The sequence below is a fragment of the Papio anubis genome, chromosome 7 (genome assembly GCF_008728515.1).
Source record: "Papio anubis isolate 15944 chromosome 7, Panubis1.0, whole genome shotgun sequence".
Taxonomy (NCBI): Eukaryota; Metazoa; Chordata; class Mammalia; order Primates; family Cercopithecidae; genus Papio; species Papio anubis.
The window spans coordinates 71566324-71591492 of record NC_044982.1 but is presented as its reverse complement, the minus strand read 5'-3'; the positions used below and the strand labels follow the sequence as shown (position 1 = coordinate 71591492).

Below are 25169 nucleotides of genomic sequence, written 5' to 3'. Positions count from 1 at the left end.
AAAATCAGAGGAGAGAACTACATAATAGAAGAGCTCAGAAGGGTTCTCCTCGAGTCTTCAGCTGAGTTCTGATCATCAGAACATGTATGTGAAGAAAACGACCAAGATTTGAGGAAGAAGCACTGGAGAAGAACAAGTAGAACAAAACTTGGATTTAAACAGGACCAGAAACTGTGGTCCAACCACATAGAGTGGAAAAACCTCCTAAGATGCAAGGCATTGAGTAGAGTCTTGAGAAGGTATTGCTTCAGGAGCTGAGCCAAATAAACCTCATATTAAAGGCTGTAATGGACCTTCCTACAAAGATTCAAGGCTGGGCATGGTGGCTCACACCTGTAATTCTGGAACTTTGGGAGGCCGAGGTGGGTGGATCACCTGAGGTCAGGAGGTCGAGACCAGCCTGGCCAACATGGCAAAACCTCGTCTCTACTAAAAATACAAAAATTAGCTGGGCATGGTGGCACATGCCTGTAATCCCAGCTACTCGGGAGGCTGAGGCAGGAGAATTGCTTGAACCTGAGAGGCAGAAGTTGCAGTAAGCCTAGATAGTGCCATCGCACTCCAGCCTGGGTGACAGAGAGACACTCCATCTCAAAGAAAAAAAAAAAAAAAGGTGGCTGGAAGCGGTGGCTCACGCCTGTAATCCCAGCACTTTGGGAGGCTAAGCAAGGTGGCTCATGAGGTCAGGAGTTCAAGACCAGCCTGGCCAAGATGGTGAAACCCTGCCTCTACTAAAAATACAAAAATTAGCTGGCATGGTGGCAGGCACCTGTAATCCCAGATACTGAGGAGGCTGAAGCAGGAGAATTGCTTGAACCTGGGGCAGGCAGAGGTTGCAGTGAGCCAAGATTGCGCCACTGCACTCCAGCATGGGCGACAGAGTAAGACTCCATCTCCAAAAAAAAAAAAAAAAAAGAAAAGAAAAGAAAAAGAAAAAAGGCTGGGTGCAGTGGTTTACACATGTAATCCCAGCACTTTGGGAGGCCGAGGCAGGTGGATTACCTGAGGTCAGGAGTTCAAGACCAGCCTGGCCAACATGGTGAAACCTCATCTCTACTAAAAATACAAAAATTAGCCAAGTGTGGTGGTGGGCACCTGTAATCCCAGCTACTTGGGAGGCTGAGGCAGGAGAATTGTTCGAGCCTGGGAGGCAGAGGTTGCAGTGAGCAGAGATCACGCCACTGCACTCCAGCCTGGGTGACAGAGTGAGACTCCATCTCAGCGGGGGGGGGGGGGAAGATTCAAAGTAAGCCTTGAAACAACCAATCAAACTGTTTCCAAGTAATACAACTGCATCCCAGAACAAAACCCAAAACATTTAAATACAGAAAACTCCAGCACCATGGAATCCAAAAATTAGAAGGCTTTTGAACAAGAAAATACAACCTATAACAAGGAGAAAAAACAATCAAAAGAAACAGACCCAGAAGTGACAAGGACAATAGGATTTGTTAGTTAAGAACATTAAAACAGCTATTCTAACTATACTCCATATCTTCAAAAAGGTAATGGAAAGTTTGAGTATGATAAGAAGAGGAATGTAAAGATATTTTTAAGACTCAAATAAAACAGCTAGAGAAGAAAAAAGAAACAATGTCTAAGATGGACAATATACTAGAGGGGATTAACAGCAGATTAAATACTGCTAAAGAAAGGATTAAGGCTGGGCACAACGGCTCACGCCTGTAATCCCAGCACTTTGGGAGGCTGAGGTGGGTGGATCACCTGAGATCAGGAGTTAGAGACCAGCCTGGTCAACATGGCAAAACTCTGTCTCTACTAAAAATACAAAAATTAGCCAGGTGTGGTGGCCTGCACCTGTAATTCCAGCTACTCAGGAGGCTGAGGCAGCAGAATTGCTTGAACTCGGGAGGCAGAGGCTGCAGTGAGCCAAGATTGCACCACTGCACTCCTGCCTGGGTGACAATGTGAGACTCTGTCTCAAAAAAAAAAAAAAAGAAAAGAAAAAGAAAAAGAAAGGATTAATAAACTTGAAGGCATAGCAATAGAAATCATCAAAAATGAACCACAGAAATATAAAAGATTGGGTTGAAAAAAATCAGATCTCAATGATCAGATCTCAGATCTCAATAATTAGATCTCATCGCACTGTGCGAAAACATTAAGCAGCCTAATACATGTGTAGTTGGAGTCTCAAAAGAGGGAGAAAAAATGGAGGGATAGAATAAATATTTGAAGAAATAATAGCCAAAAACATTTTCCAAATGTGATCAAAACTATAAACCCACAGATCCAAGAAGTGCAACAAACTCCAAACAAAAGAAACACAAAATAAAACACACCAGCGCACAAATAAAAGTCACAAAAAGAATATATTAAAAACAGGGCCAGGTGTGGTGGCTCATGTATACAATCCCAGCATTTTGTGAGACACAGGCAGTAGGATTGCTTGAGCCCAGGAATTCGAGACCAGCCTGGGCAATGTGGCAAAAACCTATCTCTAAGAAAAATAAATAAATAAAAAATAAAAATTAGCCAGGTGTGTTGCTGCATGTCTGCAATTCCAGCTACTGGGGAGGCTGAGGTGGGAGGACAACCTAACCCTAGAACGTCAAGGCTGCAGTGAGCCATGATCACATGACCACACTCCAGCCTGGGTGACAGAGTGAGACCCTGTCTCAGAAAAACAAAACAACAAAACAAAACAACAAAACAGCCAGAGAAACAAGCTACAAGTGCTGAGGAAGAAAGGCAAAAATGACAGAACAGTGTGGCTCACACCTGTAATCCCAGCACTCTGGGAGGCTGAGGCAGGTGGATTGCTTGAGCCCAGGAGTTCAAGCGGCCTAGGCAACATGGTGAAACCACATCTCTACAAAAGGTACAATTAATTAGCTGGGTGTGGGGATGCATATCTATGTCCCAGGGACTCAGGAGGCTGAGGTGGGAGGATCACCCAAGTCTGTAAGGTAAAGGTTGCAATGAGCCATGATCACACCACTGTACTCCAGCATGGGTGACAGAGAGAGACTCTGTATCAAAATAAAGTGTAAATTCAGTGGTTTTTAGTATCATCAGTTGTGCAAGTATCACCAAAATCTATTTTTAAATTATTTTTATCACCTCATAAAGAAACCCTGTACCTATTAGTAATCACTTCCCATCTTCTCTTACTCCCATCCCAGCTCTAAGCAACCAGTTATGTACTATCTCTGTAGGTTTGTGTATTCCAAACATTTCGTATACACTGAATCATATGATCTTTTGTGACTGGCTTCTTTACACAATGTTTTCAAGATCATTGGGTTGTAGCACGTATTATTACTACCTTTTAACCTACGTAAAATTTCATCATATGGATATAACACATTTTATTTATCCATTCATCAGCTGAGAGACATTTGTCCCCACCTCTCCTTACTTTCTGGCTTTTATACATAATGTGCTGTCAATGTTTATGCACAAGTTTTTGTGTTGGACATGTTTTCCTTTCTCTTGACTATGTAGCTAGGAGTGAGATTGCTAGGTCATATAGTAACTCCATATTTAGCATTTTGAGGAACTATCAAACTGTTTTCCAAAGCATTTGCACCATTTTAAATTCCTACCAGCAATGTAGGAGGGTTCTAATTTCTCAACATCAACATCAAGTAATTTTCAAGCTTCATTTTATCCCATAAATTGTGAGTCCCATGTTGTCAGAATGCAGATAGGTTTTAAGGAAGTTGCTTTCACTCATTTCTTTGCAAAGAAGCTCCAGATACAATCTTTTTTTTTTTCTGTAAGAAAATGGAGTTGGACTAGTTTATTCTGAGACATTTTCAAACTTAAAAAGTCTGTGCTTTTCTGAATTCAAACAGAAAGAATGTCTCTTATTTTTGCACCCTGCAGTTTGGCTTAAATATTAATGCCTGTTTGACAAGGAAAATAATGTTTGTTTGGCAAGGAAATTAAACAAAAGATTGAGTCCAAAAATTGAGTCATTATAAGCAAATCATGTATAGTCTCTATGAGTTGTCCCTTCCTGCCTGTTTTCAAGTCAAAAACTTGTCATATTTTGTATTTCTTCAGCTGCTTTTGAAAAGTTCAAGTATTACTTTATTAATGTATGAACAATTCAGTAAATGAAAAAAAAAAAAAAGAAGAGAAGAAAATGAACCCACTTTCTATATAGGTAACTTTCAATGTAAAAAAAAATTACATCAATAATTCCCATTTAGGTTACTAGGTTCATAGTACTGGATGATACCAATTACAGTATTAAAGCTATGTTGTACTTTTATTCACAAAAGCCACAAATTTTGAACCTTTATTTTTTCCTCTTGGCTTAAGCACCCAGCAGATTTATAAATCATCTCATACATTTGACAATTACTCAAGCAACTCTCACATTATGAGGGAATGCAAAACCAAAATAAGGCAAAACACATTCTCTATTAGAATCTATTGATTTTTGTGGTTAATAGTAGGTTATGAAATTTAAAATACAGATGCAGCATAACAAAATAGCATGGTCTTTGGAGTTCAGATAGGAATAGGGTTGAATACTGACTGCCATTTACTAACTGTATAACTTTTGGAAAGTTTCTTACCTTCACCAAAACTCAGTTTACTCATCTGTTAAATAGGGTTAATACCTCCTGCATCATTGGGTTGTTAGGGTCAACAGCTAATGCATCTCACATAAAATATGTGTAAGCAAATTTTATGTGTTTTTGTATTCTCTGAAAATCTTCCTTGAGGACTCTTGGTATAGGAGTCTGTGATTTAGGTCAGTATGGAAGCTGGTTTTTATTATTATTATTATTTTTCAGATGGAGTCTTTCTCTGTCGCCCAGGCTAGAGTATACAGTGGCACCATCTGGGCTCACTGCAAACTCCACCTCCCAGATTCAAACGATTCTCCTGCTTCAGCCTACCGAGTAGCTAGAATTACAGGTGCTGACCACCACACCCAGCGAATTTTTGTATTTTTAGTAGAGATGGCGTTTTGCCATGTTGGCCAGGTTAGTCTTGAACTCTTGACCTCAGGTGATCTGCCCGCCTTGGCCTCCCTAAGTACTGGGATTACACGTGTGAACCACTGTGCCCAGCCCGTATGGAAGCATTTTAACAGAGCCTGCTTGAGATGATTTCATAGCTTATGACCTTTTTCTGTCATTAGGTACAGTTGGGATTTTACACACTTTTTTTTTTTTTTTTTGAGATGGAGTTTCACTCTTGTCACCCAGGCTGGAGTGCAATGGTGCAATCTTGCCTCACTGCAACATCCACCTCCTGGTTTCAAGCGATTCTTCTGCCTCAGGCTCCCAAGTAGCTGGGATTGCAGGCACGTGCCACCATGCCTGGCTAATTTTTTATATTTTTAGTAGAGACCGAGTTTTATCCTGTTGGCCAGGCTGGTCTCGAGCTCCTGACCTCAGGTGATCTGTCTGTTTTAGTCTTCCAAAGTGCTGGGATTACATGTGTGAGCCACCGCGCCTGGCCACCCACTTTCTTTTCTCCTCAGTCTACATAATTACATTTTCATTAATCCATAATCCATAGTTAATTTATTCCTAAAAGGTTATATTGGGCATTTTTTCCTCATCTCCCTCAAAGAAAGTAGAAATTTGAGAATACCAATTAGTGTTAGAGAACTTAACAACTGGATGATCATCGTTGTTGGCAAAGAGCAACTTGAAGTTGAATGCTCTTGGAAATGAGGATCCTTGATACAAATACGATTACCGTATCCATCAATGTGGTTGGGACATTTCTTCTGATAAACAGATCAATTCCAATTTGTATTCTATTTATGTGTGTTTCCATATGTGTATCGGAAGGAGTGTTTATCATTCTCGATGTACATAATACTCTGGTGAAATCCATGGTCAGAAAAGATGAATTAACTTATTTTACAAGTGGATAAAACTGTAGCCTAAAGTGGCTGAGATGCTTAAAGCATAAGCAATACCCCAGGTTCCAAGGCCTGCCTAAACAATACTGTATCTATGGAAACAGTTACTTTTAAAGTAGGTGTCTGGGCAGGCATGGTGGCTTAGGCCTGTAATCCCAGCACTTTGGGAGGCTGAGGCAGGTGGATCATTTGAGCCCAGGAGTTTGAGACCAGCCTGGAAAACATGGTGAAACCCTGCCTCTATCAAAAAATACAAAAATTAGCTGGGTGTGGTGGTAGATGCCTATAGTCCCAACTACTTGGGAGGCTGAGGTGGGAAGGTTACCTGAGCCTGAAAGGTTGAAGCCACAGTGAGCTGAGATCATGGCACTGCACTCCAGCCTGGGTGACAGAGTGAGACCATGTCTTAAAAAAAAGAAAAAAAAAAATTAAGCCAGGAGTGGTGCCTCATGCTTGTAATCTCAGCATTTTGGGAGGCCAAGACAGGTGGATCGCCGGAGTTCAGGAGTTTGAGACCAGTCTGGGCAACATGGTGAAACACTGTCTCTACAAAAAATTAGCCAGGCATGGTGGTGCACAGGTGTAGTCCCAAGTACCTGGGAGACTGAGGTGGAAGGACTACTTGGGCCTGGGAGGCTGAGAATGCAATGAGTTGAGATCACAACACTGCACTCCACTGTGGGAGACAAAGCGAGACCCTGTCTCAAAAAAAATTTTTAAAAAGTACATATCTTTTACTATACTAGCATGTCCCCAGTGAAACCCTTATGTTTGTTTTCTTTCCGCAGCAAGATTCTTTTTTTTTTCTGAGATGGACTTTCGCTCTTGTTGCCCAGGCTGGAGTGCAATGGTGCAATCTCGGCTCACCGCAACCTCTGTCTACTGGGTTCAAGCGATTCTCCTGCCTCAGGTTCCTGAGTAGCTGGGATTACGGGCATGCGCCAGCACGACTGGCTAAGTTTGTATTTTTAGTAGAAACAACTGGCTAAGTTTCTCCATGTCAGTCAGGCTGGTCTGGAACTCCCAACCTCAGGTGATCCACCCGCTTCGGCCTCTCAAAGTGTTGGGATTACAGGCGTGAGCCACGGCGCCCATCTCCCCAGCTAGATTCATATTTACAATGTTTAGAACTTTATTTTATGCCCTACCCTAATCCTTGTCTTCAATGCAATTATCCTTGTTTATCTTGTATGTGTGTCTCACCCTTGGCAGGTTCCTGTTCAAGCTATTGCTTTAATGTTTGCCTCTGGGCCGGGCGCGGTGGCTCAAGCCTGTAATCCCAGCACTTTGGGAGGCCGAGGCGGGCGGATCACGAGGTCAGGAGATCGAGACCATCCTGGCTAACATGGTGAAACCCCGTCTCTACTAAAAATAAAAAAAAAAACTAGCCGGGCGTGGTGGCGGGCGCCTGTAGTCCCAGCTACTCGGAGGCTGAGGCAGGAGAATGGCCTGAACCTGGGAGGCGGAGCTTGCAGTGAGCCGAGATCGGGCCACTGAGATCCAGCCGGGGCACAACAGCGCGGGAGACAGACGGCGAGACCCCGACTCAAAAAAAAAAAAAAAAAAGAAAAAAAAATGTTTGCCTCCTGGCATTCTTTTTTGGCCATGTACTTAGTATTTAACTATTTTTTGTGTTGTTAATATAAGATTCCATGCAGCAGATTTCTTGCTATTATCTTTTGACTTAATGGATTTGCTGTAATGCCTCATTTTCTCAAGTCTCTTTGTAAATGTAATTATTAAAACTATTCACTTCCAGATTTATCTACTCCCCGCAAAGTGATGGGCCCTCCTAAATATTTCATGATTCCTTCCTTCTCCCTCCATTCCCATTGCTGATGCCTTAGTTCATTACTACTGGGTTTCCTGGACCACTCCAGTGGCTGACTTATTTTCTTTGCTGTTACTTTGCCCTTTTATTTTGTTTTTCAGACAGAATCTTGCTTGTCGCCCTGGCTGGAGTGCAATGGCACGATCTCGGCTGCAACCTCCGCCTCCCGGGTTCAAGCAATTCTCCTGCCTCAGCCTCCTGAGTAGCTGGGATTACAGGTGCCTGCCGCCATGCCCGGCTGATCTAGAACTCCTGACCTTGTGATCTGCCCGCCTTGGCCTCCCAAAGTGCTGGGATTACAGGCGTAAGCCACCACACCCAACCTTGTTTTGCCCTTTTAATCCATCCTAAATAATGTCTTCAGAATTATGTTTCCATAATTTTATTCTGACTATATCAGCATGCTAATGAATCTTGGAATGGCTCCTCCTTTCAGAATACAATGTGATCTTTGTTTGCCATGCCATGCCCTTCCCGATCTGGCATTCGTCTACTTCACCAACCTCATGTAATCCTAGCCTGGGCCCTGGTCATACTAAAATACTCTCCTCTATGCCACTGCATATGCCATTCCCTCTACCAGGGACATCTTTCCTTACTCTGTATCTAAACAAACATAGCCCCTCTCCCCTTAGACTGTGAGTTCCTTCAGAGGGTACCCAAGTGTTCCATGTTTGTATCCAGTCTGGCAGAGTGCTGGATAAACAGTGGACACTTAGTACATGCTTGCATAATTAGTGCAATTAATAGCTGTGGAATTCACCATCAACAAAAATACCTTATAATGTCTACTAATGATGCAGTTTTCATCAAATAAAAATAAGCATTATTTGAAATGCAAATAAAATAAGCATTATTTGAAAAACAAACAAAAAATGAAAATTAAAAAAATAAATAAAAGCCAGGCGCAGTGGCTCATGCCTGTAATCCCAGCACTTTGGGAGGCTGAGGCGGGCGGATCACAAGGTCAGGAGATCGAGACCATCCTGGCTAACATGGTGAAACCCCGTCTCTACTAAAAATACAAAAAATTAGCCAGGCGTGGTGGCGGGCACCTGTAGTCCCAGCTGCTCAGGAGTCTGAGGCAGGAGAATGGTGTGAACCCGGGAGGTGGAGCTTGCAGTGAGCTGAGATCACACTACTGCACTCCAACCTGGGCAACAGAGCAAGACTCCATATCAAAAAAATAAATAATAAATTAATTAAATTTTGAAAAATGAACAAAAAAGAATGAGAAATAAGCCTTACTTTACCACCAGCCCTTCGATAGGGAGACAAAGGGCTTGATCTGACAAAGACGACGCTACTAAGTGACTAACAGGTGGGTAGTGGAGATGAGTGTGGATCCCCTGGATAAAGAAATGATTCACTTCTGGGATACAGAGCAAGATGGCGTGAAATTTCATCATGTTACTCAGAATGGCATGCAATTTAAAACTTAGGAGTTTTTGTTTTTCTGGAAATTTTTGTGTGCTGTTTTCAGATTACAGTTGACCACAGGTAATCAAAACTACAGACAGCAAAACCATGGCTAAGGGGGGATCACTTTATATGCTTAACACATTTTTTAATAAATATGAGGCAAATATTCAAACTGTAGGATACCAAGGAGACATTACTACCACCAGCTTCAATATTCTGTATGTGGAGTTATTCAACTTAATTTTTTTTTTTTTTTGAGACAGTGTCTCGCTCTGTAGCCCAGGCTGGAGTGCAGTGGCGCGATCTCAGCTCACTGCAAGCTCTGCCTCCTGGGTTCATGCCATTCTCCGGCCTCAGCCTCCCAAGTAGCTAGGACTACAGGCGCCCGCCACCACACCCAGCTGATTTTTTGTATTTTTAGTAGAGACGGGGTTTCACCGTGTTAGCCAGGATGGTCTCGATCTCCTGACCTCGTGATTCGCCTGCCTCGGCCTCCCAAAGTGCTGGAATTAAGGTGTGAGCCACCGCGCCCGGCCAATATTCTTATATCCATTTAATATTCATTTATAAGCCATAGTTAATTCCCATTGGTTTATAATAGGATAGCAATATGTTATTTCACAGAAAATAAAACTGAGGCAGAAAAGAATAAGTACAGTGGCTCATGCCCACATGCTAGCACTTTGGGAGACTGGGGCGGATGAATCACTTGAGGTTAGAAGTTCGAGACCAGCCTAGTCAACATGGTGAAAACCCCATCTCTACTAAAAATACAAAAATTAGTTGAACATGGTAGCATGTGCCTGTAATCCCAGCTGCCCATACCCAGGAGGCTGAGGCAGGAGAATCGCTGGAACCTGGTAGGCGGAAGCTGCAGTGAGCTGAGATTGCACAAGTATAAAGGCCCACTGAGAAATGGTATTTTATTGTATCCCTCACTGCTAAGGAAATGTTGGATCATGAAATCATTTTATCTGTCAAAAATTAGATACACTGGGTGTCATCGCTCATGCCTGCAATCCCAGCACTTTGGGAGGCTGAGGTGGGCAGATCACTTGAGGTCAGGAGTTCGAGACCAGCCTGGCCAACATGGTGGAACCCCATCTCTACTAAAAATACAAAAAATTAGCCAGCCATGGTGGCACACACCTGTAATCCCAGCTAGTTGGAAGGCTGAGGCGGGAGAATTGCTTGAACTTGGGATGTGGCAGTTGCAGTGAGCTGAGATTGCGCCACTGCACTCCAGCCTGGGTGAGACCCTGTCTGTAAAAAACAAAAAAATTAGATACTATGTTTTACAAAGTTAGACAATCAAAGTTGGTTTTCATTTTATAAACAGCACTTTTCCTTATAATCTGTAAGGAGATTATACTCTTATAGCTGTCTGAGGAGTTGTCTTAAAAAAGTTTAACATGAAAACATTTCTCCCCTACTAATCTCTTTTCATATCTTGCTGGATATATTTTAATGACAAATTTCTTACTTGATAAAATAACATACCTGGTCCGTTCTGCCTTATTAATATTCAAAAGCATTATTCATGATAACATCAGCACTTTGCACAACTAAACCTGGTGTTCAGATATCTGCACGAAGCACCTAAATGAGTTCACAGACGAGAACAAGGATACTATAGCATACAAACACATAAGAAGTATTTATTGGTTCACTGATGTTGTGAAACAACATGACAGGTTAACACTTCTAAAAATTGGAGAAAGAACAGTATAATACTACCGCTTATGGGAGATGCTTATTATTTAGTAAAACCCATGAACCTGGCCGGGCGCAGTGGCTCACGCCTGTAATCCCAGCACTTTGGGAGGCCAAGGCGGGTAGATCACGAGGTCAGGAGATCGAGACCATCCTGGCAAACACGGTGAAACCCCGTCTCTATTAAAACTACAAAAAAAAAATTAGCTGGGCGTGGTGGTGAGCGCCTATAGTCCCAGCTTCTTGGGAGGCTGAGGCAGGAGAATGGTGTGAACCCAGGAGGCGGCGGAGCTTGCAGTGAGCGGAGATTGCGTCACTGCACTCCAGCCTGGGTGACAGAATGAGACTCCATCTCAAAAACAAACAAACAAACAAACAAACAAAATCCATGAACCTGTCAATATTTATATATTTATTTATTTTATTGTTAAGGACTATTCTTTTTACTATTATTATTATACTTTAAGTTCTAGGGTACATGTGCACAACGTGCAGGTTTGTTACATATGTATACCTGTGCCAATATTTATTTTAGAAGCAACTATTCACTTAGTCATAACTATGTTCTTTGACTTCCAGTTCAGTTTTTCCCACCATAATTATAACACTAGTTGTAAGAGTCAAAGGACCTAAATTCAAATTCTGGCTCCATCACCAACTAGGTTTATACTCTTAGGTAATCAGTTTCTTCATAAATAAAATGAAGTAATATGTTCTAATTCACAGAATCAAATAGGACCACACAGACATTTTTAAAATGGGTTATAAAAAGTTATAAAATGTGAATATATGTTAACTGGTCTTGTTTGGCTTTTCATCAAAAAATCACTTAGGCCGGGTGCAGTGGCTCACACCTTTAATCTCAGCACTTTGGGAGGCCAAGGCAGGCAGATTACCTGAGGTTGGGAGTTCGAGACCAGCCTAACCAACATGGAGAAACCCCGTCTCTACTAAAAATGCAAAATTAGCCGAGCGTGGTGGCACATGCCTCTAATCCCAGCTACTTGGAAGGCTGATGCAGGAGAATCACTTGAACCCGGGAGGCGGAGGTTGCAGTGAGCCAAGATAGCACCATTGCACTCCAGCCTGGCAACAAGAGCAAAACTCCATTTCAAAAGAAAAAAAAAAAAAAAAAAAGAAAAGAAAGAAATCACTTAAATGTATCACCTATCCAAAAAAGTAAACACAACAATTTATTTAAAACCTATAGGAGAGGCCAGGCATGGTGGCTTACGCCTGTAATCCTACCACTTTGGGAGTCTGAGGCAGGCAGATCACTTGAGGTCAGGAGTTTGAGACCAGCCTGGACAACATGGTAAAACCCCATCTCTACTAAAAATGTAAAAATTAGCTGGGCGTGGTAGTGTGCTAATCCCAGCTACTTGGGACGCTGAGGCAGAAGAATACTTGAACCCGGGAGGTGGAGGTTGCCGTGAGCTGTGATCGTGCCACTGTACTCCAGGCTGGGCAACAGAGAGAGACTCTGGACACTTGAATTGGCAGAGAGATGCTCAGAGGAGTGGTAAGGGCAGCAAGCCACCTGATGTGGAGACCAGAAGGTTTGCTGCAGGAGCATTCTGTAATGGAGCACAGCCAGGGACTGCCATGCCTCTAGGCTCGACTTGCTTCGATAGGAGAGTTTAGCTCTAGGGGAACTGTCAGACTTGAACTCTGCTGGGCAATCTTGCCCATCAGACAGGTGTTGCAGGTGATCAGTGTCTATCTGGGCTGGTGGCCCCGGTGGTAAGAATTTAGACAGTTGTAGGCAAAGAAAGGCAGATTTAGCCAGGCATGGTGGCTCACGCCTGTAATCCCAGCACTTTGGGAGGCTGAGGCAGGTGATTAACTGAGGTCAGGAGTTCAAGACCAGCCTGGTCAACATGGTGAAACCTCATCTCTACTAAAACCACAAAATGAGCTGGGTGCGGTGGTACATGCCTGTAACGCAGCTACTTAGGAGGCTGAGGCAGAAGAATTGCGTGAACCTGGGAGGTGGAGGTTGCAGTGAGCCAAGATCGTGCCATTGCACTCCAGCCTGGGCAATAAGAGCAAAACTCTGTCTAAAAAAAAAAAAAAAAAAAGGCAGATTTATGGCTGGGCCTGGTGGCTTACACCGGTGATCCCAACACTTTGGGAGACTGACGCAGGTGGATCACTCAAGGTCAGGAGTTCTGGATCAGCCTAACACGGTGAAACCCCGTCTCTACTAAAAATACAAAGAAATTAGCCGGGCGTAGTGGTAGGCATCTGTAATTCCAGCTACTTGGGAGGCTGAGGCAGGAGAATCGCTTGAACCCAGGAGGTGAAGGGTGTGGTGAGCCAAGATCATGCCATTGCACTCCAGCCTGGACAACAAGAGCGAAACTCCATTTCAAAAAAAAAAAAAAAGCAGATTTATTAGAGTATGAAAATACATTGCAAGGGTGGAACAGGTATGTCAGCAAGAAAAATGCTGACTGAAAAGAGACAAAGGCTTGCTGTGAGTTTTTATAGAATGGTGCTTCTGCTGTGTATTGAAGAGGGCTTTGTGCAGTACTGATAATGCCAAGGTTTCGGTGACCTAACTTGCAGGTGTCTGGAGATAAGTTGGGCACACGAACTTGACTTATTTGTGCAGGAGGGCTATGTGTCTTTTTTTTTTGAGATGGAGTCTTGCTCTATTGCCCAGCTTGGAGCACAGTGGTGCAACCTCAGCTCACTGCAACCTCCACCTCCTGGATTCAAGTGATTCTCCTGCCTCAGCCTCCCAAGTAGCTGGGACTACAGGCGTGTGCCACCACGCCTGGCTAATTTTTGTATTTTCAGTAGAGACGGGGTTTCTCCATGTTGGTCAGGCTGGTCTCGAACTCCTGACCTCAGGTGATCCACCTGCCTTGGCCTCCCAAAGTGCTGGGATTACAGGCGTGAGCCACCGCGCCCGGCTGAGGTGGGGTTTGACCGTGTTAGCCAGGCTGGTCTTGAACTTCTGACCTCATGTGATCTGCCCACTTCGGCCTCCCAAAGTGTTGGGATTACAAGCGTGAACCACTGCGCCCAGCCAGGTTTTATTTTTTAACTGTTCTTTGCTGACCAGGGTCACAGAGTTGGCCTTACGTATGACTGTGAGTGGTTAGGAGGTTACATGGGCCTAAGTCTCTGAATTGGGAGTTACACTGGCAGGGTGGCTGTTGGACCATGGGGGAGCAGCATTTATAGCCTAAAAAGACACATGCACATGTATGTTCAATGCAACACTATTCACAATAGCAAAGACATGGAATCAAACTAAATGTCCATCAATGGTAGACTGGATAAAGAAAAGGTGGTATATATTTACCAAGGAATACTATGCAGCCATAGAAAAGAACAAGATCATGTCCTTTGCAGGAACAGAGATGCATCTGGAGGCCAAACTAACATAGGAACAGAAAACCAAATACCACATGTTCTCACTTACAAGTGGGAGTTAAATGATAAGAACACATGGACACATAAAGAAGAACAACAGATACTGAGGCCTATTGGAGAGTAGCGGTTGGGAGGAGGGAGAGGATCAGGAAAAATAACTAATGGGTACCACACTTACCACCTGGGTGACAAAATAATCTGTACGGCAAACCCCCATGTCACAACTTTATCTATATAACAAACTTACAAACATATCCCTGAACTTAGAAGTTAAATACCCCCCCAATACTATATACCTAAACAAATTAATTTACACTACAATCAATAAATCTTGCAGACAACAGGAAAGATAGTAAGAAGAAACATATTTGCTCAAGAGCAAGACAAAATTTTATTTTAAAAATAAGAGAAAACTTTACTTTGTATCACATGATTTCTTTTTCAAATAAGCACACAGTCTTATAAATGTATAATATTCAAAATGTTTTGGGGTCTGATTTTTTTTTTTTTTTGAAAAGGAGTCTTGCTCTGTCACCCAGGCTGGAGTGCAGCAGCACAATCTAGGCTTACTGCAACCTTCGCCTCCTGGGATCAAGCGATTCTCCTGCCTCAGCCTCCCAAGTAGCTGGAACTATAGGCACGCATCACCGCGCCTGGCTAATTTTTGGAGTTTTTTAGTAGAGACAGGGTTTCACCATGTTGGCCAAGCTGGTCTCGAACTTCTGACCTTAGGTCATCAGCCTGCCTCAGTCTCCCAAAGTGCTGGGATTACAGGCATGAGCTACCATGCCTGGCCTGGGGTCTGATTTTTAAAAAATGTTTTCCTTCTTTTTTTAAGTGTTAAGAATACTAAAATATGGGCCTGGTGCAGTGTCTCATGCCTGTAATCCCAGTACTTTGGGAGGCCAAGGTGGGCAGATTGCCTGAGGTCAGGAGTTCGAGACCAATTGGCTAACTTGGCAAAACCTTGTCTCTACCAAAAATACAAAAATTAGCTGGGTGTAATGGCACACACCTGTAATCCCAGCTACTCAGGAGGCTGAGGCAGGAGAATCGCTTGAACCCGGGAGGTGGAGGCTGTGGTGAGCCGAGATCACACCACTGCACTCCAGCCTGGGCAACAGAGCAAGACTCTGTCTCAAAAAAAAAAAAAAAACTAAAATAATAAATTTAAAGTTGGCCTGGAGCCTCTAAACATATTACTCAACACAAAGAAAAAGTCAATCATTTCAAACTTTTGAAACATGTATGAAATACATGAAATAGATATGTAAATTAACTTCCTGATACATCATAGCTCTCAAACAGTTCCCCCCTTTTCTTTTCCATCTCTGTTCACTCTTTTCTCCCCATACCCCACAACTGTACAGACAGTGTAAAAAAGAATCACGTGGATCAATTAATTAGGCAGCCCACAGAGGTGCTCCTAAGGTCCCAGGAAAACTCTAAGGAATAGCTCTGGGCAAACTCTGGAATGCTAACAATGCAGAGGCCACAAGGTAGCTCAAATCAATTTAACCAGTATTTAATGGGCACCTCCTATGCACAAGATACTGTGCAGAGATATACACTGTGATGAATGAGACACAATATTTACTCTCAAATATGTTATCTAGTGAGGGGATTAAAAAAGCTACGTTAGTAAGTTCATACAGCTGCCATCAAAGGAATAAGCTAACACCAGGGATATGAATGAGGGAAAGTTTACCTCTAGCCTGGAGAAAAGGGAAAAAATAATTTCAATCCATAGGCCTTGCCTGTAAAGACAGTGGGTAAGAGACATGTGTGTACATTACTGAAATCCCATTATAATGACAGAATAGGGGTTTTTAAAAGAAGGTGTAAACCTTCAAGGAAGGGAAGGGAAGGGAAAGGGAAGGGAAAGGGAAGGGGAAGGGAAAGGGAAGGGGAAGGGAAGGGGAAGGGGAAGGGAAGGGAAAGGGTAGGGAAGGAAAGGAAAGGAAAGGAAAGGAAAGGAAAGGAAAGGAAAGGAAAGGGAAAAGAAAAGAAAAGAAAAGAAAAGAAAAAAAAAGAAAAGAAAAGAAAAAAAAAAGAAACGAAACGAAACAACAACAAAAACAAATGAAAAAGTAAAAATTGAACCTTGGAAGCTAGCTGGATTTCAACACATACAATAAAAAACAATCCTGGAATCCTTTCTGTTAATTTTAAGATCCCTCAAATCTATTTGTCTATAGCTTCAAGGAAGGAAACTGTTAAGGTTTCTAAAAGTCATAAGGTGGTATAAAAATACCGGGTGCGGCCAGGCGCAGTGGCTCACGCCTGTAATCCCAGCACTTTGGGAGGCTGAGGTGGGCAGATCATGAGGTCAGGAGATTGAGACTATCCTGGCTAACATGGTGAAACCCCGTCTCCACCAAAAATACAAAAAATTAGCTGGGCATGGTGGCAGCTGCTTGTAGTCCCAGTTACTTGGGAGGCTGAGGCAGGAGAATGGCGTGAACCAGGAAGCGGAGCTTGCAGTGGGCCGAGATCGTGCCACTGCACTCTAGCCTGGGTGACAGAGTGAGACTCTGTCTCAAAAAAAAAATAAAAATAAAAATAAATAAAAAAATAAATAAAAATAAAATAAAAAAATAAATACCAGGTGCAGTGACCGAGGCCTGTAATCCTAGCACTTTGGGAGGCTGACGTGGGCAGATCGCTTGAGCTCAGGATTTCAAGACCATCCTGGGCAATGTGGTAAATCCCTGTTTCTACCAAAAAAACACAAAAATTAGCCAGGTATGGTGGCGCACACCTGTAGTCCCAGCTACTTGGGAGGCTGAGGTGAGAGGATGACCTGAGCCCAGGGAGGACTCCATCTCAAAAAACAAAAAAAGATGGTATTAAAAAAGTTTTGTTTATTTATTTATCTGAGACAGAGTCTTGCTGTGTCGCTCAGGCTGGAGTGCAGTTGCATGATCTCAGCTCACTGCAACCTCTGCCTCCCGGGTTCAAGCAATTATCCTGCTTCTGTCTCCCAAGTAGCTGGGATTACAGGGCAGGTGCCACCACACCTGGCTAATTTTTTTTATTTTTAGTAAAGATGGGGTTTCGCCATGTTGGCCAGGCTGGTCTCAAACTCCTGACATCAGGTGATCTGCCTGCCTTGGCCTCCCAAAGTGCTGGGATTACAGGTGTAAGTCACTGAGCCGGCCTTAGAGTTTTTATTTTTTTTAAGAGACAAAGTCTAGCTGTTATCCAGGCTGGGCTGCAGTGGCATGACTGTAGACCAATGGAGCCTCAAACTGCTGGGCTAAAGGAGTCCTGCCTCAGCCTCCCAAGTAGCTGGGACTTACAGGTGTGTGCCACCATACCTGGCTAATTTTTTTTTTTTGGGAGAGATGGTTTCTCAGGCTGTTATTGAACTCCTGGCCTCAAGCAATCCTCCCACCTTGGTCTGCTAAGGTGCTGGGATTACAGGCGTGAGGCACTACACCTGGCCAAAAAGTTTTTATCGGGTTGCTGATGGCCACAGAAGCTACAAGCTAGTATGTGGATGGGTGTCTGTCTGCATATTTTCCTTTGAAAAGGGGTAAAAAAAATCTTCAAAAATGTAAATAAGGCTGGGCGCAGTGGCTCACACCTGTAATCCCAGCACTTTGGGAGGCTGAGGTGGGTGGATCACAAGGTCAGGAGTTCGAGATCAGCCTGGCCAACATGGTGAAACCCTGTCTCTACTAAAAATACAAAAATTAGCCGGGCGTGGTGGTGCTCGCCTGTAGTCCCAGCTACTCGGGAGGCTGAGGCAGAAGAATCGCTTGAACCTGGAAGGCAGAAGTTGCAGTGACCCAAGATCATGTCACTGCACTCTAGTCAGGGCAACAGAGTGAGACTCCATCTCAAAAAAGAAAAAAAAGTAAGTAAATATGTCTTTTGTACACCTTTATTATCTTCTTTAAAAAGAAACCAACAAAAATTACTTGGTTATCCATTTATAAACCATGATTTTTAAGAGTTCATAATTTTTAAATCTCAATTTTCAATTATATTGATTCTATTAGTTATGTGATTCTTATGTAAGAGCAAGGTATTACTGTTCACCACATATGGGATAGTGAGAAAATACCATGAACTTATTATTGGACAATGAATTTACTCTGATCATTTGTCTCTCTACCTCTAATATGAGCAATTGAGGGAGAGAGAGAGAGGTGGGAAAGAGGAGGGAATGAAATAATTTCCTTCTATAAAAAAGGGGAGGCCAGGCGCGGTGGCTCATGCCTGTAATCCCAGCACTTTGGGAGGCTGAGGCGGGTGGATCACGAGGTAGCAGATCGAGGCCATCCTGGCTAACATGGTGAAACTCCATCTCTACTAAAAATACAAAAAATTACCCAGGCGTGGTAGTGGGTTCTTGTAGTCCCAGCTACGCAGGAGGCAGAGGCAGGAGAATCACCTGAACCCAGGAGGTGGAGGTTGCAGTGAGCCGAGATCACGCCACTGCACTCCAGCCTGGGCGGCAGAGCGAGACTCCATCTCAAAAAAAAAAAAAGTTGGGGGGAAGACTACATCCTTAATCTTACTGAGGTACGTCTTTCCACATTAGATTGCACTTGACATCAGAGATACTCAATATTTCTCTGCATTGCCATCAGAATTATAGAACTATTAGTGAAATGATAAAGATTACTGCATTAACCAAAAAAATTCCTTTCCCCTTTTTTATTTTTCTTCTTAAATGTGGGAAAGAGAGAAAACCTCTGTTGTAGCCTAACCTATGGCATCATTCCCCCATGAACTGCTATTCTGTGGCATACACAATACCTGCTGAAAAAGAGGTATTGTGAGCATTACTTAGGCCTTTTATGTATTTTCAACATTCAGAGATTAAATACATTTCTAATCAACCTCTAGAGATTCAAAAATGTTGCTACCAAAACTGTATCTGGTAGGAAGACAATTCAAAAAATTTTACTTTCCAATAAAAGCAGCGAAGAGAGAAATATGTGAATAGGATATAATCACAACAATTCATCTCTGTTAATGTTTTAAAATATTTAAGATCATTCAATCTGTTTCTATACAATGGCAACCAAGAACAGATTGGAAAACAATGCAGAAGAGAGTTGGCTAAGTTAAAACGTACCTTTATTCTGTCAGTGAACAGGTATTTTTTTATGACCATTTTCTGCAATTGGGGAAAGTCTCCTTTCAATTCTACTCCATAGAGTTGCACTGCTGAACTGGAAAGATAATCCTAAAATAGGAAGATACACTATGATACAAATGAATGAACTCTTACTGGTGGGTTTATTTCTACTTGAAATTTAAAAAAATCGAGCTTTAAAAAATATAGTTTGGTCAGGCACGGTGGCTCACGCCTGTAATCCCAGCACTCTGGGAGGCCGAGGCAGGCGGATCACCTGAGGTCAGGAGTTCCAGACCATCCTGGCCAAGATGGCGAAACCCCGACTCTACTAAAAATACAAAAAATTAGCCAGGCATGGTGGTGGGCACCTGTAATCTCCGCTACTCGGGAGGCTGAGGCAAGAGAATTGCTTGACTTCGGGAGGCAGAGATTTCAGTGAGCCAAAATCGCGCCACTGAACTCCAGTCTGGGCAACAGAGTGAGACTGTCTCAAAACATATGAATAAAAATAATTCAATAAAGTAAAAATAAAATGAAAGTAATATCTTGTAGTTTATCTAAAACTTACAACTTCCTGAACTGAAAAAGGCTCTTACTGATCAAAGCCTTGATTATAGTTTATTAATTCCCATTATCTAAAAGTTGCATTTTTAAAGATGGGTTTCCTTTATTTTTGAGACAGGGTGTCACTCTGCCGCCTAGGCTGGAATGCAGTGGCATAATCACAGTTCACTGCACCCTCATCTTCCCCAGGCTCAGGTGATCCTCCCACCTCAGCCTGCCAAGCAGCTGGGACCAGGAGTGTACACCACCATGCCTGGCTAATTTTTGTATTGTTTTTGGAGAGACAGAGTTTCGCCATGTTGCCCAGGTTGGTCTCGAACTCCTAGGCTCAAGTGATCCTCCAGCCTTAGCCTCCCAAAGTGCTGGGATAACAGGCATGAGCCACTGTGCCTAGCCGGCCACATGTTTTAATAAGTCTACTAATGACAACCAGAAATCATATTTCGGATTTTGGTAAAACCATTTAAGAACCTAAGAAATAAATACTCATGATTTAATTTTTAAAAGTCCACACTGAAGTGATGTTTTAGAAATAAGCATTGAAACTTAGGATCACAAAAACTTGGAGCAAGATGTGTCCTTGGATAGCATTTAGTTTGCTCATTTACAAATGAGGAACTAGAGGCCTAGACGTGTTAAGTGGTTTGCTTATGGCCATACAGCAATATCCTAGGTCAAGTAAATTTGTCAGCTTTATAAAAGCTCTTATCAACATACTATTTTAGTATAGTACCAAAAAAAGAAGGGGTTAGAAGGCAGGCAATAGTGACAAAATAGCAAGTGTTACAAGAACGAGTCATACGCTTCTGTTTTGTAGATATTCCTTAATCTGCGTTGCAGAGACAAAGTAGTAAAGGAAGTAAAGGAAAGTAGTAAAGTAGTAAAGGAAATCAGACAGCTTGTCTTTGAAATCCCAGTTGTCATCATAAACTAGAACGTAAGTGTCTACCTATGTCATATCTTATTCTTTTACTTTAATAAAGCCACGCTGTCACCTTGGATGGTGGCAGGCAAAGCTGTTGCTAGCAGAAGAAAATATTTTCCAAATGTTGATGTCTGCAAGTGAGAGGTGACAATGTACTAGCAGCTCTCACTTGCTCTTGGTGCCTCCTCGGCCTCAGGGTCAGCTCTGGCCACGCTCGAGAAAGCCCTTCTGCCCCTCCCTGTGCTGTGGGGGCCCCTCTCTGGGGCTGGCTGAGGCCAGAGCCGGCTCCCTCTGCTCACGGGGAGGTGTGGAGGGAGATGCGCGGGTGTAAGTAGGGGCTACGTGTGGCCCTCGTGGCCAGCGCGGGTTCCAGGTGGGCGCAGGCTTGGCGGGCACCTCACTTGGCGCAGCAGCCGGCACCTGCTGGGCTTGATCAGGGACGAGCTCCCTCTGGGCTGCCGGAGTGCCTGGGTGCCGCAAAGCCCCGGGGGGAGTGCCTGTGAGAGATGAAGGTGGCTGGGCTGCTGGCACTGGTGGAGACTTGGAGACCTTTTCTGTCTAGCTAAAGGATTGTAAATGCACCAATCAGCACTCTGTGTCTAACTAAAGGTTTGTAAATCACCAATCAGCACTCTGTCAAAATGGACCAATCAGCTCTCTGTAAAACGGACCAATCAGCTCTCTGTAAAATGGACCAATCGGCTCTCTGTAAAACGGACCAATCAGCAGGATGTGCCTGGGGCCAGATAAGGGAATAAAAGCAGGCCACCTGGGCCAGTAGCAGTAACCCTGGGGTCACTTTCCATGGTGTGGAAGCTTTGTTCTTTCACTCTTTGCAATAAATCTTGCTGCTGCGCATTTTTTGGGTCCACACTGCCTTTATGAACTGTAACACTCACTGCGAAGGTCTGCAGCTTCACTCCTGAGGACAGCGAGACCACAAACCCACTGGGAGGGACAAACAACTCCAGACAGGAGGAACGAACAATTCCAGATGTGCCACCTTAAGAGCTATAACACTCACTGTGAAGGTCTGCAGCTTCACTCCTGAAGCCAGCGAGACCACGAAACCCACCAGAAGGAAGAAACTCTGACCACGTCCGAACGTCAGAAGGAACAAACTCGGGACACACCATCTTTAAGAACTGTAACACTCACCGTCAGGGTCTGTGGCTTCATACTTGAAGTCAGCAAGACCAAGAACCTACCAATTCCGGACACACAAGCTGGACAGTACCCCATAAAGAACTATGCTGGGCCTGGAGCTGATGTCAACCAAGACCTTTCCTGATACGTCAGAGAGTACAGGATGATAAATGAATTTCATTTCCATGAGGGAGAAGTAATGAGAAATAAATCCCGGAGAATTAGAAGAGTGAACATCAAATTTTGCTTGGGTATAAGCAATTGCATTCTGGACTTCTAATTCTTTCATCTATATTTCATCTATAAAGTATATTTCATGTTATTTTCCTTAATGAAAATCATCCAGAAGTTTAGAAAAAATTTGTGTGATAATTTTTTACTCATCCACTCTGACTTACATTAGAACAAATATTAAAATATTAAGTCTGACATTTAAAAGGCCTTTAGGGAACAGCTACTTAGAAGACCGTCTCTATTCCTGTGCCCCTCATCTCCTTCTTGCTGCTGCTTTAGAGATTCTGACTTTTTCCTTCCTCTACTTTCTATGGCCTTTTGCTGCCTGGGACAGCGTCATAACTTCCATACCATCTGGCTTTCTCACCTTATCCCAGAACTAACCTCAGAAGTACTATGTAATGCTGCGTAGACTGTAGACTACCAAACGTATGACTGGCTCTGGAGCTATGCTGAGTGGCAGCCCTAATCAACCTGGAATAGATTCTGGAGGGCAAGAGAGGAGTGATGTGAAAGATTCACATACACCCATAAATTGCTTTTATCCCACTTAAGTTTACCTGCCACCATTTCTAGCCTCCTAATCTATCTTCTCACCCTAGTTTCTGTCATGAAATATCTGAGATACCCTGAGTCTGGTTTTCCTCTGATATGTAGGTAACCCAATGACTTATTATATTATGTTCTATGTAATAATGATTAGGAAGGGGAAAAACCTTGGTCCTAACAGAGGGTGAAAAGTAAAATGGAAGCAGGTAGGCCAATCCCTTAGAAGAGAATAAAAGGTGTGAGGAGGCCTCTGAAGTCATTCTTGGGGGTTGGGCTGTAAGCAGTGTAGTCGTTATCTCCGTAGGATCCTCATCTTCTCTACCCTCTGCCACACTGGTGCTGCTTTGGGTTACAGTCACCACCATAGTCTTGTAGCTAGACATGCCCCTTGTCATAGAGAGGGGGAAAGTCCCTCATGGTGATAAATGTTTCAGATTCATTATAGTTCTCTATAATGGGGAGGCTGGCTTGTTTACCCAGTAATTAAAAATAAGATTTTTATGGGAAGACACATCCTAATCTTTAAATTTTTATCTGTCAAACATAGCTCTTCTATACATATTTTTAACACGATATTACAGTTATTAACTTTTTTTTTTTGAGACGTTATCTCACTTTGTTGCCCAGGATGGGGCTCACTGCACGCCTCCCACGTTCAAGCAACCTTCCCACCTTAGCCTCCCAGGTAGCTGGGACTACGGACGTGTGCCACACCACACCCAGCTAATTTTTGTATTTTTATTAGAGATGGGGTCTTGCCATGTTGGCCAGGCTGGTCTCAAACTCCTGACCTCAGGTGATCCACCCACCTTAGCCTCCCAAAATTATTAATAACTTTATAGTGTTTCTTCTATTATTGTCCAAATCCTTTTCATTCTGTAAATTTTAACTACCTCAAATGGAAACTAGAAGTATTATTGAGAAATAGGATCTTAAATAAATCAGGGAAGTTTAATCTCAAATTATAGTATAGGTACAATATATTTGTATTAGCAACATATTCCAAATTGGTAGTTAATCTTTGATAATGATATTATCTAAGATCAGTAATATAAGCACAAGATTATTTACCCAGAGGGGTAGCCCACTCTATGTAATAATCCTAAATGTAAGTGAGCAGGGAAATATACGTCTAAAGTAACAGACTAGACAAATCCATCCAGTCTGAACAAAGACAGAAGACTTTCTGTCACTAGAGAAGTTCTCTAATATGGATTGGGATGCTTCACTCGGTCAAATTATAGCCTGAATGAATGATTTCTCAAGATTATCTATCTCTGTCTTCTGTGTCCATGCCCACCCAATAATATCTGATCACTATCTGATTTCTTAAGTAGATTTTTTCTTTTAGACAGTCTTGCTCTGTCACCCAGGCTGGAATACAGTGGTGTGATCTCAGCTCACTGCACCCTCCACCTCCTGGGTTTAAGCAATTCTCATGCCTCAGCCTCATGAGTAGCTGGGATTACAGATGTGTGCTGCCACACCCTGCTATTTTTTGTATTTTTAGTACAGATGGGGTTTTACCATGTTGGTCAGGCTGGTTGCAAGCTCCTGGCCTGAAGTGATCTGCCCATCTCGGCCTCCCAAGTGCTGGGATTACAGGCATGAGCCACTGCGCCCAGCCAGATGTTTTTCTTTTAAGTGACTGGGTCTCCTGTTGTCCAGGCTGGAGTGCAGTGGCTATTCACAGGCCCAATCACACTGCACTGCAGCCCTGAACTCCTGGTCTTAAGCAATCCTTCCACCTCAGCCTTCCAAGTAGCTGAGACTACAGGTACACACCACCATGTCCAGCTCAAGTAGATGTTTTTATGGGGAGAACATTTCAGCCTCCTTGGAAATTGTATTTCTCATTCTAAATCAATCAGTGTATGGTTTATCAATCTTTGTTCAGTATGCAGAGTGAGTCAGTTCCTTTGTATTGTCACTTCTGTTTAGTTTCTGAATCTGCAGTCGCCTTTGATTAAATAGTTTCTAGATGTGAAAAACATCTCACTGCCCTACTTGACTAGGAAAAAAAATTGTGAAAAACAGTTTCTAGGCTGGGTGTGGTAGCTCATGCCTGTAATCCCAGCACTTTGGGAGGCCAAGGTGGGTGGATCACTTGAGGTCAGGAGTTCGAGACCAGCCTGGCCAACATAGTGAAACCCCGTCTCTACTAAAAATACAAAAAAATTAGCTGGGTGTGGTGGCGGGCGCCTGTAATCCCAGCTACTTGGGAGGCTGAGGCACAACTGCTTGAACCCAGGAGGTGGAGGCTGCAGTGAGCCAAGATTGTGCCACTGCACTCCAGCCTGGGCGATAGAGGGAGACTCAGTTTCAAAACAACAAAAAAAAACAACAACAAAAAAGTTTCTAAATATATCCTGGGGGACATTAAGTGACCTATTCTCCTGAGATAATATTCGTTTACTCTCCCTAACTGCAGTATTTGGTAATA

General features: G+C 43.1%; 1 protein-coding gene across 4 annotated transcripts in view; it reads right to left on the bottom strand.

The window, feature by feature from the left end:
• Positions 1–25169, bottom strand: part of BAZ1A (bromodomain adjacent to zinc finger domain 1A) — a 228291-nt gene that overhangs the window by 189959 nt on the left and 13163 nt on the right. For all 4 annotated transcript variants that reach the window (XM_031669145.1, XM_031669148.1, XM_031669146.1 and 1 more), the window contains one exon: positions 19306–19416. The gene's annotated coding sequence lies outside the window, so the exon portion shown is untranslated. The remainder of the gene's footprint in view (positions 1–19305; positions 19417–25169) is intronic.